At 34.7% G+C, this 17,388-nt stretch overlaps 1 protein-coding gene across 1 annotated transcript in view; it reads right to left on the reverse strand.

Annotated features, from left to right (window-relative positions):
- LOC123317332 overlaps positions 1–14,688 on the reverse strand; it is a 30,107-nt gene extending 15,419 nt beyond the window's left edge. Inside the window, exon 1 of the mRNA XM_044903808.1 lies at positions 14,437–14,688. The gene's annotated coding sequence lies outside the window, so the exon portion shown is untranslated. The remainder of the gene's footprint in view (positions 1–14,436) is intronic.
- Between the last annotated feature and the right edge of the window lie 2,700 nt (positions 14,689–17,388).

Genomic DNA, 17,388 nt, shown 5'->3' on the forward strand with positions numbered 1-17,388 from the left:
ATAGAAGGCTGAGAAGTTCAGAATATCATCCAGCTACTCAATGACTTAGGAATCCAATTCGGAGAAATATGGGAAGGATTAGATCAGAACATTTTAAGATCACTCATTTTCAGTATGAACCGTCGTTGTCGAGCTGTAATTAACGCAAGGGGTGGAAATACCAAGTATTAAATAACTTATCAGCATTTCAGTATTTTGAAAATTTTTCATTTGTCTTCTTTCACATAAGATTCGGTGAAATCCTGAATTTTTCTTTCATTTAATGTGTCTTGTTTCGTTCAAAACCTTCCCGAGAGAACATAAAAAAGAAGTTACAAAGTCAATGTAGAGTTAACTTTCATTAAAATTGAGATTTTCAGAATGTGCGTTAATTTTTTTGCGCAGTGTATACTAGGACCTCTGAGATAACGTATGTATATTTTTCACCCGATGAAAAAGGCGAGACAGGATTAAAAACATGCAATGACCGTTAGGACTAATCCTTGAATCGTCCAAAGCCGAGCCAGATATCAACAATGAAGATCCTCAGTAACCATTTATAACAAGTGACGAAATATTGCCCTTCCAACTAATAAAACAATAGCGTACGGTCGGGCTTATCCAAAACCTGTTTAACATGTGTTTCTCAATAATCTGTTGGACAATCAAGAAGGGTTGGAGTCAAAGGGTTGGGTCTACTCCGGTATTTAATGCAAACAGGCACTTCACCGTACTTGAACGGAACACTTGGATCAATTACCATACCAGACAGGGCTGTATCTCAACGGATATTATGAAGCAATGAATTCGAGACTGATTGTTTTGCTTTGATATTCATGTAGATTTCAATTTGTTGTCTGAGAAAATATTTCACAGGCATTCGATAATTCAAAATGTATTTTGAACAACGTCCATTGTAATTAGGTACTTATGCAGAATACAATTTCAGTAAATTTTAATTTTAATTTACATCTTCTGAAGGTGAGTTTATACACCAAATAAAATGAATTACGGAACAAAATGAAAGGAAATAAAAATAAACATGTACAACATTATGGAAATGTTTGTGAAATATATAAGAAATAACAACAACAATGAAAAATAAGAATAAGATGGCCAACCTGTTTCATCTTTTAGTATTACTTTATTTTATTCCATAGGGAAGCTTGAATTATCAGCAGAAAAAGAAAAGAAAATCAACTTTGATCTTTTTGCACGGCAATATTTCATTAAGTCCTACTTGATCCATCTTCATATTTCGATTCAAATTATTATTCTTTAGGTAATGTCCCAATAGTAATGAAATATCCCGTATACCTACTGCTATTTCAAAAGACTCTATACATTGATGTATTATGTCAGGTGTCTCCTCTTCGACTAGTTTCCTCAAATTTCCCCAAATCATACAAATAGTTTATAACATGAGTGAATTTTGAATTAACTGTACTCTATTAACTTTAATATGAGTTTTGTTGAGTGATCGCATCCATATTCAGTATATTCAATAAATGATGACAGGAATTTGGAATTTTCAAAAGGTGTATACTTTAATTCTATAACATCTACAACTTTGCCAACGTTTCGGACATTATTTGTCCTTTCTCAAGGCTGTAATGATACAAATATATTAAATCAGGTACTCATCTAGACGAACAGACCTAACTTCCACCTCGTTATAACTCTTAAAAAATGTTCTATCTCTGCAGTGAATTTTGGTTTTGTATTTTCGATCGAAGGTTAATTGTTCATTCTTTATCTCATCTGTCAGTAACAATAATCAGTGAGCTGGTAAATCTGTTCTTTCCCAACAAGTGTTCTTAGCAGTTCACAACACTAAAAAAAATCTAAGTATACAAAACATAACATTTTAAAAAACAACAAAAGTTGATGAAGCATACAATCTGATTGATATCATGAATTAAAAATAATGTAAGTTAAAAATTGCAGGCTGAAAGTATCACCGGAATGAAATGGTAAAAAGATACTAAAAACAACTACAGTTTATTTTCGCTTTTCGATTAAACTCCCCTCTAAGTAACCCTATCGTTCCCTATTATTAAACTGTTATATATCACACTAAGATGTTGGGTGTCTTGGTGTCTTCTCTAGAATTCACAGTATTGTGGGTTTTGATGTGAATCATTTCACTTATCAGCCTTCTGTTGTAGTGTGACTCAGTGTCCAAAATGTTGACATCTTCAAAATTGAACTTGTATCCTTCCATGTGCGTATGCCTCTTGATTCATAGTATACATGTATGACAAATTTCATTGAAATATTTGGAGTGGTATTGTAGATTTTGATAATAAATGATTTATTTTTGAAAATTTTACTAACCTGTATTTCAAAAGGTAAGACGTTTAGGACATATGTTTATATAAAGTTTTTTTCTTAAAATGGGCTCAAAAATTACCCCCATAAGTATTGACATTCAATTAGGAAACACCCTGTACATACGATAGCGAACATATTCGATGTAAGTGAATTTATATAATGTTTCATCTGAATCTAAACGACTTATATTTTAGCTGAATCTTTCCACAATCAGAAAGATTGTGAGTGAAGAGGATGACAAAGAATTTCCTTCTATTGAGAGGCCCAAAAAAGTATTGCCATTTGAGAATTTTGTTTTATGGTAAACGAATTCAAAAAGTTACTACCTACAGGATTTTCGATGAATCTCATCGTAGAATAAGTTGCAGAAAATATTTTTTTTTATTTTTCATTTAACTTGTCCTATACATGTTGAATGTCTTAAGGTATTAATAAGTAGATATATAATTATTATTAGCATTATATTAAAGTATTATAAATGAGCAGCCATAAAACCAGCCAGTTGTCCTGTTAATTGTTAATTCATGTGAAATTTTTGTTTGAACGTGAAGTTCCCCTTGCCTAGAAACTTCCTTCAATTATTTGACTTCTATTGATGCAAGATGATTTTTGTTGAAGAATTTAACATTCTTGTAATTATCTGTTAATAACGAGGTTTATTCCGTCTATAGCAGGCATAGGCAAACTTTTTGAGGGGAGGGCCAGATAAAATGAAAAATTACATAGGCGGGCAAAAAAAAATACATGTTTTTACAAGTGATTAACTTTTCTTCGATTTTTACATCAAACATGACTAACATCCTAGAAAAGTAAAAAAAAATGACAAAAAATAATTATTGTTCGGTAGGATACGAAAGAGTATGTGAAAAATGAAACTGTGATTGAGCTTCTAAGAATTGTCCATACTCTGGTAGAAATTGGCCGTGATGATGCTAAAAGCTGGTCACTAAAGGTGCCAACAGATTACTCTGACGTGACGTGGGCCCATAATGCGCATTATTCGAAAATCTAATATAGGATTTTTGCGGAAGCGTTAAATTAGTCAGACGTGACGTTGACACGTGTATTCCCACGTTCCCACATTGAACGCTTACGCGCAAAATCCGATGTTAGATTTTTGAATCATGCGCTTTATGACATGGGCCCACGTCACGTTAGAGTAATCTGTAGGCACATTTATAGTCGGTTGCTTACGCTGCTATTCATAGTTTCATAGTGGAAAACACCTGTTCACATAACAATATGCAGTTGTTCCCGAGATATTATGATTATTCATTAAATATGCCCACGATACCAGATTCCGGCCGTCATATTTGGTGCTCCTCCCTCCAGTAGTAATGTTGTAAATATTAGTCAAAGGTACTTTGAAGGACGTGATTGTTTGTTTCTTGAAATTTTTGAAAAATATGTGATATTTTTGTTGCTCTCATCAATGAAAATCAAAAGGTCAAAAATACTTCGAATTACACAGACGTTGACAACGAACCAAACGAAAATTTTAATGCTTGATTCGTTACTAACCACCACGAGCATAATATCATCATCTCAGTAACCGTGCTGTTGACTGCTATAACTCGAGGTCCCAAGACTCCCAAGCAAATCCAAAATAATTTAGTTTAGAATTGAGAGAACTAGAACACTACACCTATGCTAAGTTGCGAGCAAACTTTGCTAAACTAAAATTAATGTTAGATCCAATAATTAATACCCTTCTTAAAGCTCAAAAATTTTCATTTAGAAGGAAACCGTTACTTGATCGAGTCAAACTACGCAGAATAGAATAATTGAATAAATTTTCATGTATTAATCACACTTGAATACTGCCTTCATGTTTGGAGCTCAGCAACAAGCCGTTCGTTGGAAGTTTTGGATTCCATGCAACACTATTTGTGTTCTGTGATGCAACCGTTGGAACATCGAAGGAGATTTGGCGACTTTTGCTTTTTCTGGGGATTACAAGAAATAATGCCAGCCGCTGCCAGATGCACACGCAGTACTAAGGCTGAGCCTCGAGCACAACTCTATGCAATTTGAATAACAAATTGGTGGACTTTTATTTGAGGGATTCAGGGCTGAAGTGAACCCAGTCCATGCAGCCTAGTTTTGAGATGACATAGAAGTTGTTTATAACCAATGAATTCAAAAGTGACTTCTTTAGATTTGTGTAAAGTGAATGTAAGCATATGCTTATATTCTAACCTAAGTCATGTATCCCAAAACTAGGCTGCATGGACTTGATTCACTTCATCAGCTATGAAGCCTCCATTTATCAGTCCTTCTTCCACCTAATACGTTTCCAGCTAATTTGTCGTCTTCGATGTATAATCTTCAACATTTTAAGATGATAATAAACAGTACGCAACTTACGCTTTGAGACAACTCGGTATTAGGTGACATTGCTTTTCCTTATCAGGTGGTCAAACTTAGAAAACAAAAACACTGGTGATTGTTTCAAAATCTTGACGCGGGCCGGATTAGACTTTCACGTGGGCCGGACCTGGCCCGCGGGCCGTAGTTTGCCCATGCTTAGTCTATCTATAGAAACCCATTCCCAACCACTGCATCATATTCGTTTCATCTTCGGGTTGATTTTTTCGAAATCTACAACTGATGTAACAACCTTCAGTCAAAGAAGCTAACCAATATTAACTCTCCTACAACATATTGGGTGTCAATAATTCAATTTTCTTCCAAAGCGAAATAAATATATTTAAAAACTAATCTCTTGTATTTTACATGTGAATAACTAGATTTGGCATGCCTTCAATCAGTTTGCATAAACGTCAATTATGTTCGTTACATACATATATTCGACTTAATATTTTCCGCAGTGATTCGACATTGTGATAAGATACCTTTTTAGGAAGACTTTCATGTAGAACGGAGTGAACGGACAACATAGCGCTGATTTAAAACCCCAAAAATGTTTTGACAAGCATCATAACCCCACATTTTCATACTATACAGAGTGGAATGTGTCAAATTTCCATGGCCAACCGAATGCTAAAGTAAAAGTGAATGGAGAATACTGTCTTTTTGGCGAGACGACACGAAACTTTACTAAAGTCTCATCTCGTTGGTCTCGTGGGCAACAGTATTCAGGTTGCAGCTAACAAAAAATTATAGTTACTACACTGCACAAAAAAATTAACGCACATTCTGAAAATTTCAATTTTAATGAAAGTTAACTCTACATTGACTTTATAACTTATTTTTTATGTTCTCTCGGGAAGGTTTTGAACGAAACAAGACACATTAAATAGAAGAAAAATTCAGGATTTCACCGAATCTTATGTGAAAGAAGAGAAATGAACAATTTTCAAAATACTGAAATGCTGATAAGTGATTTAATACTTGGTATTTCCACCCCTTGCGTTAACTACAGCTCGGCAACGACGGTTCATACTCAAAATGAGTGATCTTAAAATGTTCTGATCTAATCCTTCCCAGATTTCTCCGAGTTGGATTCCTAAGTCATTAAGAGTAGCTGGATGATTTCCGGAACTTCTCAGCCTTCTATTGAAGTTGTCCCAAACCTGCTCAATCGGATTGAGATCTGGACTTCTTGCTGGCCATTCCATTCGAGAGACTTCAACCTCTTCAAGGTACTCCTGAACGATGCGCGCACGAGGGGGTCTGGCATTATCGTCCATAAAAATGAAATTTTCACCAATGTATGGGGCAAATGCTCTTCAAGAATGTTCCTTATATACTTATCAGCATTCATAGCTCCATTATCAACGACCACTAGGTCTGTGCGAGCAGTCAAAGATATTCCACCCCATACCATAATCGATCCTCCACCGGAACCAGTAGTATTCAGGAAATTGCACTGAGCATATCTTTCATGTGGACGTCTGTATACAAGGGAACGTCGATCACAATGGTAGAGGCAGAATCTAGACTCAACTGTGAAGAGAACTCTTTCCCAATTGGCCTCTTCCCAATGGATATGCTCTCTCGCAAAATCCAAACGCGCCCTTCGATGGGCTGGGGTAAGAGCCTGGGCCTCTTGCCGCGACACGAAGCCTTAAATCATATTCTCTGAGGCGATTTTTTATTGTCTGAGTGCTAATTTGCACCTCATGAGTTTGCTCAAGCTGAATTTGAAGGAGGCGAGCGGTTGCAAACCGTTGTCTCAACGAAGAAACTCTCAAGTAACGTTCTTGAATGGCAGTTATTACCCGTGGTCTACCCTGTCCTGGTCTTCGGACATTCATACCTGTCTCCCTGAATCGCTGTAACATTCTGGACACACTTGTATGGGAAACTCCAAACCTTTTTGCAATTCTTGTGTATGTCCACCCTTCTTCGCGCAAAACTACCGCTTGGGCACATTCCTTTTGGGTCAAATTGCGTGTTTCGCGTTGCATAGCGATCGAGTGTAGGAAATCAAACGAAAGAGAAACTATTGATCACTAGAATTGATCGAGAACAACTGATTTTAGAATGGAGCCAATACATTCAAAATCTGATAATATCATCTTTTTTTATTCCTGCTGGGAAAAAATATCTGTATTGAAGAAAACCGTTGAAAGTGGATAACATATGCATGCATAATTCTGATAAAAATAATTATCACTGAGAACACCTTCAGTTGTAGAATAAATTTGAGATTTCCATAATGTGCGTTAATTTTTTTGCTCAGTGTATTTCTCTCAGTCCACAATCAATATTCCTACAAGAAAGATGTGAAATGTAAACTGCGAATCCGTGCACGATTGATCCCTAATGCTAAATTAGTCTTGAGATCGACGTCCCTCTCATTATGTTTGAGTAATCGAGTGTATACAAATGCGTTGGCATCCATGGAAATTCGTCATGGGCCGTTGAAATCTGGCCGCTTCACTATTTATTAAATGTACCAAATCCGTTTTAATATAAACAGGAACATAACGCAGAACTTATGTCCCTATATTCAGACCGAATGGATTTAATTCCCGCTGAATTATTAACAAAGTCAAGTCTCGGCGTTAATTACGTCACACACCCGCATAATTAATGAGCGACTAAAATTAAAACAATCTGGATGGACTAACCTAACAACCGAGTATGTTTGTGTAGGGGTATACAGAAATAGAATTGTGAGATTTCTCTCATTTTTTTTGCAAGCGAATGCTTCACCATTGGCGTAGGAAGATTCGATAAGTTTTCCACATCTTTGAGAAAAATTGTTTAATTATACTATGTTTTCGTGAAATTAATTAATTTATCCTGTTTTTCGTTTCATGACAGTATTCAAGTGGATCACAATTGAATGAAACTCATAATACGAGGATATATTGAAAAATATATGGAACCCAACAAAATTTCAATGTCAAAATATTTTTTTACTCAACATATTCTTCTCTTAATTGGGTACATTTATTACAGCGGGCTCGCAACGTCTCTAGACCTTTTCAAAAAAATGTTTCTTCTTGCTATGCAAACCAGACCTCCACAGCTTTTATTACCACCTCGCTGCAAGATAATTTACGACCTTTTAAACTTTTTTTCAGTTGAGGAAAGAGATGATAGTCGGATGGAGCCAAATCTGGCGAATAAGGGGGTTGTTCTAGTAATTCAAACCCTAAATCACGAATTCTTTGCATAGCAATATGAGATTTGTGTGCAGGAGCGTTGTCCTGCAGAAACAAAACACCTGTGGATAGCTTTCCGCGTCTTTTCTCTTCAATTTTTTTCCCGTAGCGTGGTCAGTAATGTCGAATAGTAGTCTCTGATTATTGTTCTACCCTTATCCAAAAAATCAATCATGATTACTCCATGACAATCCCAAAAAACGGAAGCAAGAACTTCTCCAGCAGATTTTTGGACACGAAACTTCTTAGGTCTTGGAGAACCAGCGTGTCCTCATTCCATAGATTTTTGCTTTGGTTCTGGATCGTAGAAATGTACCAAAGTCTCATCCATAGTAACAATTCTGCAGACTTCTTAGTCTACATCGTTTTCAAATCGAACGCGATGCTTCTACTCGCACGCTTTTGCAGCAATTTTTCTCATGTCCAAATTGACTTGAACTATATGATGAACACGTTCGTATGAAACATTCAGTGCTTCAGATAACCGTATCATCCCAATTCGATGGTCTGATAAAATCATGTCATGAACTGCATCGATATTTTCGGGGACTGACACAGAAACTGGCCTTCTCGATCGGTCATCATCCTCAATGGAAGATTTACCTCTTTGGAAGCTTGCAGTACACTTTTTCAATGTTGCATACGAAGGACATTGATCACCAAGGGTATTAAGCATATCTTCATAAATCTGCTTACCTCTTAACCCTTTTAAATAGAGGTACTTGATAATGGCTCGATACTCCAATTTTTCGATTTTCACATTTTGGGTAGACATCTCCTTATTTTTTAATAAACTCTTACTTTTTTGGTCTCAAACTCCACACTGATACTTTTAATGAGTTATTGTTCGTTGCAATGGTAACGCAATATTTTTTTATGCATGGAACTGGTCGGCTAACTAGATATCAATTCATCTTCGTATGCTAGTAAAATACTCTACTTCATACGAGATCGCGAAAAGATCATTTTTAAAACATCTCAACCTATTTTCAATGATAAATGTTTTATCTTCAATATCTTAATACTTGTTACGAAAACTTCTGACAGTAGAAGTGTAGAAGTGTTCTTTGTAGAAAGAAATTGAAAAATGTGAATTGCTAAGTATTAACCCAAAATATCTATAGCTGAGCTTTCTTATTCATTCAAATTTAATGCAAATCCAACACTAATTTCGTTCAGGTATTCATTACGTTTGATCAAATGCCATGCAGACTATGATTCAGAATAATTATACGTTATACGGCGACCATAATGCATTCGAAACCGGATGGCAATTCATTAGGGATGAGTACCCTGAGTTACTATGTAACACAGGTTCCCATACTTTTTGTCTCATATACTCATTGCCAAGTTTTCCGGTAAAGGACACAAGTGTTTCTTCTGACCTCAAAAATCTACTGTTTTAATATTTGTACGAATCAAAGACTCACCCTGTATATTTGAAATGCAATTTATATCAAAACAAACAATAATGAAATTTTATACAACATATGGGTACGGAAACAGTTTAATCGATTAATTTTTCGCAATAGCTTGTTTAACAATATCCCCTTGTCACATTTCCCCAACGAATACTTTTGTCTGAACCTTCTCTCAACTGGTCTATAAAAAGTCCAGCCTGAGAAGCTTATTATAATGTAATTACTGAATTAATTAAAGTTTATTATCTACTGAACATATTTTTGGAGCTTCTAAGGTAGAAGAAATGAAAATAATATGCCATCATATACAAAAACAATATACAGGGTGGCCATTTGAAAACGAAACAGACGAGATTACAGACGAAATAAATTTTTTCGATAGAAATGCTCGTACAGGTCGATTTCTGTTTCGAGGGGGACAACTTAAGATGTAGGTTACGGACGCATAGCGCTTCAACCCTTGCTACTACAACCCTCACCCCCAATTTTTGAATAGGGAAGATGGGGTGAGTGATACCTCATTTGAAAGGTATTTTTATACTGATTTCAGCACAGTAATTGTTTTTTCATTTTATGCATTAGTTATCGAAATATTCTTAACTAAGTATTTGAAAATGAAGTGGTGTTTTCATGGCACTTGTAGTGTTTTTTTGTGAAAAATCGACATTTTGAGCTTCAAAACAACCATGACTGTGGCTTCCTTCCTCCAATCCAATGGTTTTTGAGACATAGAGTCCACGGCTGTTTGGCTGCTTCAATGAGATCTACCGGTGTAGTCCTCCGAAATAATTTTTTCTCTCATATGGATCCCTTGTATGTTATCTGTGTGTCGATATAGACTACTTTGGGAATCACTGCTGTAGAATCAGAAGCTGTCAAAAGGATAACAACCAATATTTACCTTATTCAACAAGACCAAAAGTATCAGCTATAATGCCCAAGAAACATTCGACAGAGCTGCCGTTATTTGCAATGTTTCGAACACCTCCTTATGAAATATATACCTACTTATGTATCTACTTTCTGTGAAACTAACGCTCTTCAGTTTAAGGAAAATGCGTAACTGCTCAGATACGCAATTAGCAAGCTAGAATCTCATCAGAGATGGACAATAATATGTTTCCCTGAATCTGAAAATGTTCAAAATTTTTTTGCACAGTAGGTAATTCACAACTATTATCGTCCTATTCGGCAAGAATTACAGGTGAATTATGTTGAATGCTGCTTCTGGCTTCTATCATTGGTATACGATATGGACATATGACTGTTTAAAACCCCTCAAATTCTACTCCACTGGCGGAATTTCATCACTATTTTTCGATTCTCCAATACTGTATGCAAAAATATCATCCTTCTCTTTCATAATGATAAAGTAGGTAGTTAGTTTGAATTGCAAAATTATTTTGATGATGTGTATGAAGCTTTTTCGCATCAATTTTACACAAATAGAATTCTAAGCAGTATCTACAAAAAACGATATTCGTCGACATTCTTGAAAAAAATGGATGCATCAGGCAATTTTAAAAACTTAGATCCCTCATATTTTGAGCTCAGAATTCTGTGGTTGCAATATTTCCAAATATGGTCCATTCAGGAACGATGGACTTCTCAGGTGGCTATGGCAAATCGAATTTAAGTTGGTAATAACCATTAAGTTGATAATTTGTGTTGCGGAATTCAGGTTGGTATTGAGAATAAACAATTCCATAGACCTATGGAACCTATTATATGTTAATCTATGCACTGATCGAAGATAATTTGAATTTTGCACTATCTTGTTCTTAATTCCATCGAACAAATTGGAAAGATAATTGTATCAATTTCGATTGCTGATTAATGAATTTTGTATTTAAATATTCATTCCTTTTAAATACTTTTCTAGGTTATATTTATATATTCCAGTTCTGTGATTGAAACTACAGAAATTATTGAAGATGTTCTGTGGCCAGATATTAAGCTGCGTCTGGACATCTGTTTTATACCTTATTCTATAGTCCATTCAAGAATGATTGACATCCCAGTAGGTCTTGAAAGTCCAGGCGCAGCTTAATATCTGGTCACACAAGATTTCTAAAAATTTCTGTACTCTCAATCACAGAACTGGAATATAGCAATATAACCTAGAAAAGTATATGAAAATAAGAAATATTCAAATTTGCAGAATATTAATTAGCATTCAAAATTGACTCAACTATGTTTCCAATTTGTACGATTAAATGAAGAACATAAACAGCTGTACGAAATCCAAATAACTGTCGTTAAGTGCATAGATTCACAATACCAACCTGAATTCCGCAACACAAAATCTCAACTTATGGACTATTACCAACTTAAATTCGATTTTCCATAGCCACCCGAGATGTTGAATGGACGATATGTCCTTGTATTAGTAACTGAAATTATAAGTGCAGTCAAAATTAGGTGTTTCATAGGAATGTTTTAAAACTTTTAGTGTGGTCACGCAGAGTTCATTTGATGTAAAGAAAGAGACAGGAACTTTTTCTCTGAACAAAGACTCTAGCTCTTAAGTTTGGAAAGTGGATTTGCACCTATTTCTATCTGGCTTTCAATATCAGTTCATTCTGATGGTTTTACAGAATCCAACTGATTGATGTTTCAAATTTTCTGAGATACTGTTCACTTAATAGAATCTGGATAAATACTTTTTATTATAATTTATAGTATCAAATAAAAATGAAATTAATTTTATATTTCCAAAAATCTCGGTTTAACAATCCAACGTTAATCGTAAACCTTTTTACGAGAAAATATGGTACGTCCATGTATTATATATCGTATGGCGTCGAAATATTGAACGAAATATTTGGAGGATGATTATATTCCATCCCGAAATGATTCAGTTTTAATTAAGATGAGGATGAAAATAGATCGAAATAAACACATATTCATGGAAACACATGTTACTTGATTGAATAATTCCTACCTCAAAACTTCGATTTTACGAAAACATAGCCTAGTCTAATTAAAATTCGGCAGACTAAATTTGAATTGTGGAATACATGTGGGATTTTTTCAAAAGAATTTTAATTTAATTTTTGAGTCATAATTTGTAAAATTTTATATTCAGTTATGCCTGAGTTCGCGAATTCAAACCCTAGACTGCTTGACAACTTGACATTGAGAAAAACACTAAAATATATACCAACTTTCGATTTGAGTTTTCCTCAAAAACTTCCTTATTTCAAATCAGAACCCATATTTGTTTCATCAAATTATGATTAAAATCAAGTAAATGATATCCCATTAATCATATGCCTAAAATTGACAAGCTATTTCAGGATGGGGATTCCGCTAATTTGGAAAAGGTGAATTTCATAAGAAGAACGGAGTTTAATTAAACGGTACTGCTATTTTCATAGCTGTGCCGATTTTGACGATTTCGAAAACTTTTCATAATTTTTTTTCTGAAGTTATAGATCTGAAACTTGAACCTTCTACAGGCACTTTTTTACGTAGAATCCACTGACGAGCTCAAAATATTCTTTCATTTTTCTTCTTTCGTTTTTTTGAAGGCAATCTCTTATTGAATTTGTTATTTTTGAATTGGAAAAAAATCTTTTGGTGGTAGATTCTACGTATAAGAGTGCCTAAGAAAGTTCAAGTTTCAGATCTGTACATTCGAAGACAAAAAAATTATGAGAACTTTTCGAAATCGTCAAAATCTCATTTTTTGCTAATAACTCAAAAACGTAGAATCGTAGGAGGCTAAGGTTTTCACCATTCTTTTTTCTCTGAAAGAGACTCAGGAAATGTGTCATCCGCTTTCTTCTATCTCTCAAAGTTCTCGAGATCCCCTCAGTAGACAACGAATTTTGCCCACCCTGTACATAATCAAAAGTGATTATGAACGTAATAATGGTCAAGGAAACGGACAGATATTGATGATCACTCATTGTATACCAGATCGTTGATAAAAAAAATTTAAAGCCTCTCTGTTTCCAAATGCTAGACGAAAAAACGAAAGATTGAAAAAAAATTCCCTGGGCTGGGGTATGAGACAGGCATAATGCTTTGATTTCTGAAAATCCAACATCGCCAAGATTATGTCGAAGTTATATACTTCGACACTTAGTTTAGATATGTTATGATGCTAGAAGCTGATTAGGCTTCTTTCAGTACTTCGAAGGGGGGAAAGGGGAGGGGGAATTACCCCTTTATCACTCCTCAAAATCACTAGCAGATTCTAGTGATTTTGGAGTTCCGAAAAAACAAAATTATACGCCACTGATGCATTAAAAATACTAATTAGGTACATATTTCAGAATTACTGTTTGTCCAGTTCGAAAAGTAAACGTATATATCTCCTTCATCATAATTAAACCATTATTTTCACCTCTGAAACTCCGCGTCACTGAAAAAAAAATCGATCAAGTGGAGAATTCTGAGACATTTAATTTATGAGAGGACCATTGACGTACCATTTCTATATTATTCGTGGAATATTTTCTATGGCATATTCCCTCGGATCGAAGAGCATTCTATACAGGGCGAGTCTTTGACTCGTACAAATATTTTAACAGTAGATTTTTGAGGTCAAAAGAAACACTTTTTTTCATTATCATTTTTTCCGAATTTTTTCATTTATTCGATGAATCTTTTTCGAACACAGGACGACCATTACGTACCATAAAAATGTCAAAAATTTGAAGAACCCAACCCTTGAAACTAAGTTGGACGCTATCCAATGAATATTTGAATGTTTTGTTAATTAAAAGTATTCCTCATAATTTCCCGTATAATGAGCCATTTTCGAGTAATTTGATCAAAAATTAAAAAGTATCTCTGAAATTCGAAAAATTAGGAACTTTGCCTGAATACAACTCTGTTTAAAAACCACAAATGTGTACTGTCACATATTTAGCCAGTTATTCGAAAGGTTATTTTGTTCTTCCAGGGGTGGCACAACTCATTGTGAAAACTCAAAATATTTTTTTATCAGAGCCGAATCTGAAAAAATGTTATAGGAAAAATGTATTTCTTTTAACCTCAAGAATCTACTGTTGAAATATTTGTATGAGTCAAAGACTCACCCTGTATATTTATCATGAATGGACTAATGATTCTTGTAATGAACACAATAAATGAAAATTTAAGGTTTCTACCTTGTAAAAGAAGTCTTCTGCTCGAAATTTTCTGAAGATGCACTTCACGCAGACACTTTCATCACCTTAGTTGTGATCGGACAAGTTTACCCACATTCAGGGAATCAACAATATACGTACACACAATTCGGTAATAGACCGAATATATCCATAATGAACATAATTAGTCCAAAACATAGGCACACAAATGTCTGGTAATTTGATCTTTTATTAATAGCCGAAATATTTTACAATTCCACACGCTTCGCGGACTTGAAATAATGTGAAATTGCATTAAAACATTTCAGTAACTATGGCAAGTTAATCCGTGTCTAAATTTACGTTTTCCCTCCCTCACACAATATGATCATCTGTGAATTTGTGTGATGAGTTTCATTATTACACCTCGGGAACTGAATGTAACATCGTTTTCCTTAGGATTCGGAATGATCTATCGTGGTCCAATAATAAATACAAAATGTTGATTGAACCACTATTTTTTAAAGTAATCAGTGGGTATTCCAGCCTTTCAACTTGCAAGAAATGAACAACTAGGCAATGAAAATGATCGTGGAGATGTTATTGAATATGGTTTTTTCCCATTCTTTAATTAGCAAACAGAAAATATACCATTTTATAAGAAATTAACTATCAACTCTACCAATACTATACTGTTAAAAATAGACGAATGAGAGCTTGTTAGTTCGATTGGTCTAATTTTCTTTAATCTTTTATTGGTAATTGGTAGGCTCCATATGCTGGTATCGATGTGTTTCCAATTTTTGGTGGTAATTTTCAATATTTTGGATGATCTATGGATTGTTGGGATGATTAAATCCCACATTCATAAATCAAGGTTTTTTTCATAATGTGTTGCTTCCAAGTCAGTTTTTCTTCTAGAGTATTCTTAGATGTTCAACTGACTCCATGCTTGGTATATGGACATTGTTTATGTACAGGATGGGCAAAATTGGTGATACCGGAACTACAACTTTTTCAACCCAACGAGATGGGGGAAAATGCATGGCACATTACTGCCGTCTTTTTCCAGAAAATAATAATGCCATCGACTTCATTCCTCTATCTTCTTTTGTTTTCGAGTTATTGACCAGCATAAATATTTGGGTGATTTTAACTTTGGTCATTATCTCCGTTTCTGTTTGTGCTAAGATGTTGAAATGAAAACATTATTGAGAAAATTTTTGATAGCAATACAGTGGCGCACTATGATTTTTTCCAACAGGTATATTTGCTGAGCTATAACATGAAGATATGTCTTTTCTCATGAAAACAGTGTTTTAAAATGACAAAGAAAGACTATGCGCGATATATGATATATTTCTGAAATGGAAAAAAATGGCAATTCTTTCTAAGTCATTAAACTACTGTTTTCATAAGAAAAACACAACTTTATATCATAGCTCAGCAAATAAACCTGTAGGAAATAATCATAGTACGCCACTGGATTGCTATCAAGAAGTGTCTCAATAGTGATTTCATTTCAACATTTCAGCACACACAGAAACGGAGATAATGACCAAAGTTGAAATCGCCCAAATTTGAATTTTGGCCTATAACTCTAAAACAAAAGAAGAAGTTGTAGTTCAGGTATCTTCAATTTTGCCCCGTATAATGGAGGACAAACATGTTTTTTGAGATTGAACATTATTAATTTCATTGTTACTCACGATAACGCCAGTCCCCAAATCAGCATATAAATCGTAGTTTTGTTTCTGTTTCCTAATTTTGCCGATGTGCGTATTTCCCAAACTGAATTGAATAGGAATGAAGGAATATACCTACATGGGATTTCTAGAGGTGTTATTATTTAAATTAAATCATCAAACTGATGAACAGTTTCATCAAAAAGCAAAAATTACTCATAGAAACTTCAAGAAAAGTTGGAAAACCACCGATAGAATAAATCCATAAAGGATTTCAGATCGTTTCTGTCTGCTTTATAGGATAGAGACGAAAAATATGTAAATTCGAGGGAATCGTGATCACTAAATGAACCATAATATGAGGATCTATTGATATTTAGTTAGCCTAGACCAGTTCCATGCATAAAAAAAATATTGCGTTACCATAGCAACGAACAATAACTCATTAGAAGTGTCAGTCTGAAGTTGGAGGTCGAAAAAGAAAACCACAGCTACGCAATAAATTAAATGAAAGAATATGTCCACCGAAATTGTGAAAATAGAAAAGTTGGAGTATCGAGCCATCATCAAGTACCTGTGTTTAAAAGAGTTAAGAGGTTAACAGATTTACGAAGATATGCTTAATACCCTTGGTGATCAATGTCCTTCGTATGCGACCGTGAAAAATTGGACTGCGAGCTTTAAAAGAGGTAAATTTTCCATTGAAGATGTTGACCGATCGGGAAGGCCAGTTTCTCTGTCAGACCCCGAAAATATCGATGCAGTTCATGACGTGATTTTATCAGACCGTCGAATTGGGCTAAAACGGATATCTGAAGCACTGAATGTTTCACACGAACGCGTTCATCATATAGTTCATGTCAATTTGGACATGAGAGAAAATGCTGCAAAATGGATTCCCAAATGTTTGAATGTTGTCCAAAAGCGTGCAAGGGTAGAAGCATTGCGTTCGATCTGTGCTCGATTTGAAAACGATGTAGACTTCTTAAACCGAATTGTTAATATGGATGAGACTTGGGTACATTTCTACGATCCAGAAACAAAGCAACAAGATCTAAGATGTTTCGTGTTCGAAAATCTGCTGGAAAAGTTCTTGCTTCAGTTCTTTGGGATAGCCATGGAGTAATCATGATTGATTTTTCGACATTACTGACAACTCTAGGGGAAAAAATTAAAAAGAAAAGACGCGGAAAGCTATACAAAGGTGTTTTCTTTTTGCAGGACAATGCAGCTGCACACAAATTTCATGTTGCCATGCAAAAAATTCGTTATTTAGGGTTCGGATTATTAGAACACTCCCCTCATTCAC

This window comes from Coccinella septempunctata, chromosome 1 (assembly GCF_907165205.1).
Source record: "Coccinella septempunctata chromosome 1, icCocSept1.1, whole genome shotgun sequence".
Lineage (NCBI taxonomy): Eukaryota > Metazoa > Arthropoda > Insecta > Coleoptera > Coccinellidae > Coccinella > Coccinella septempunctata.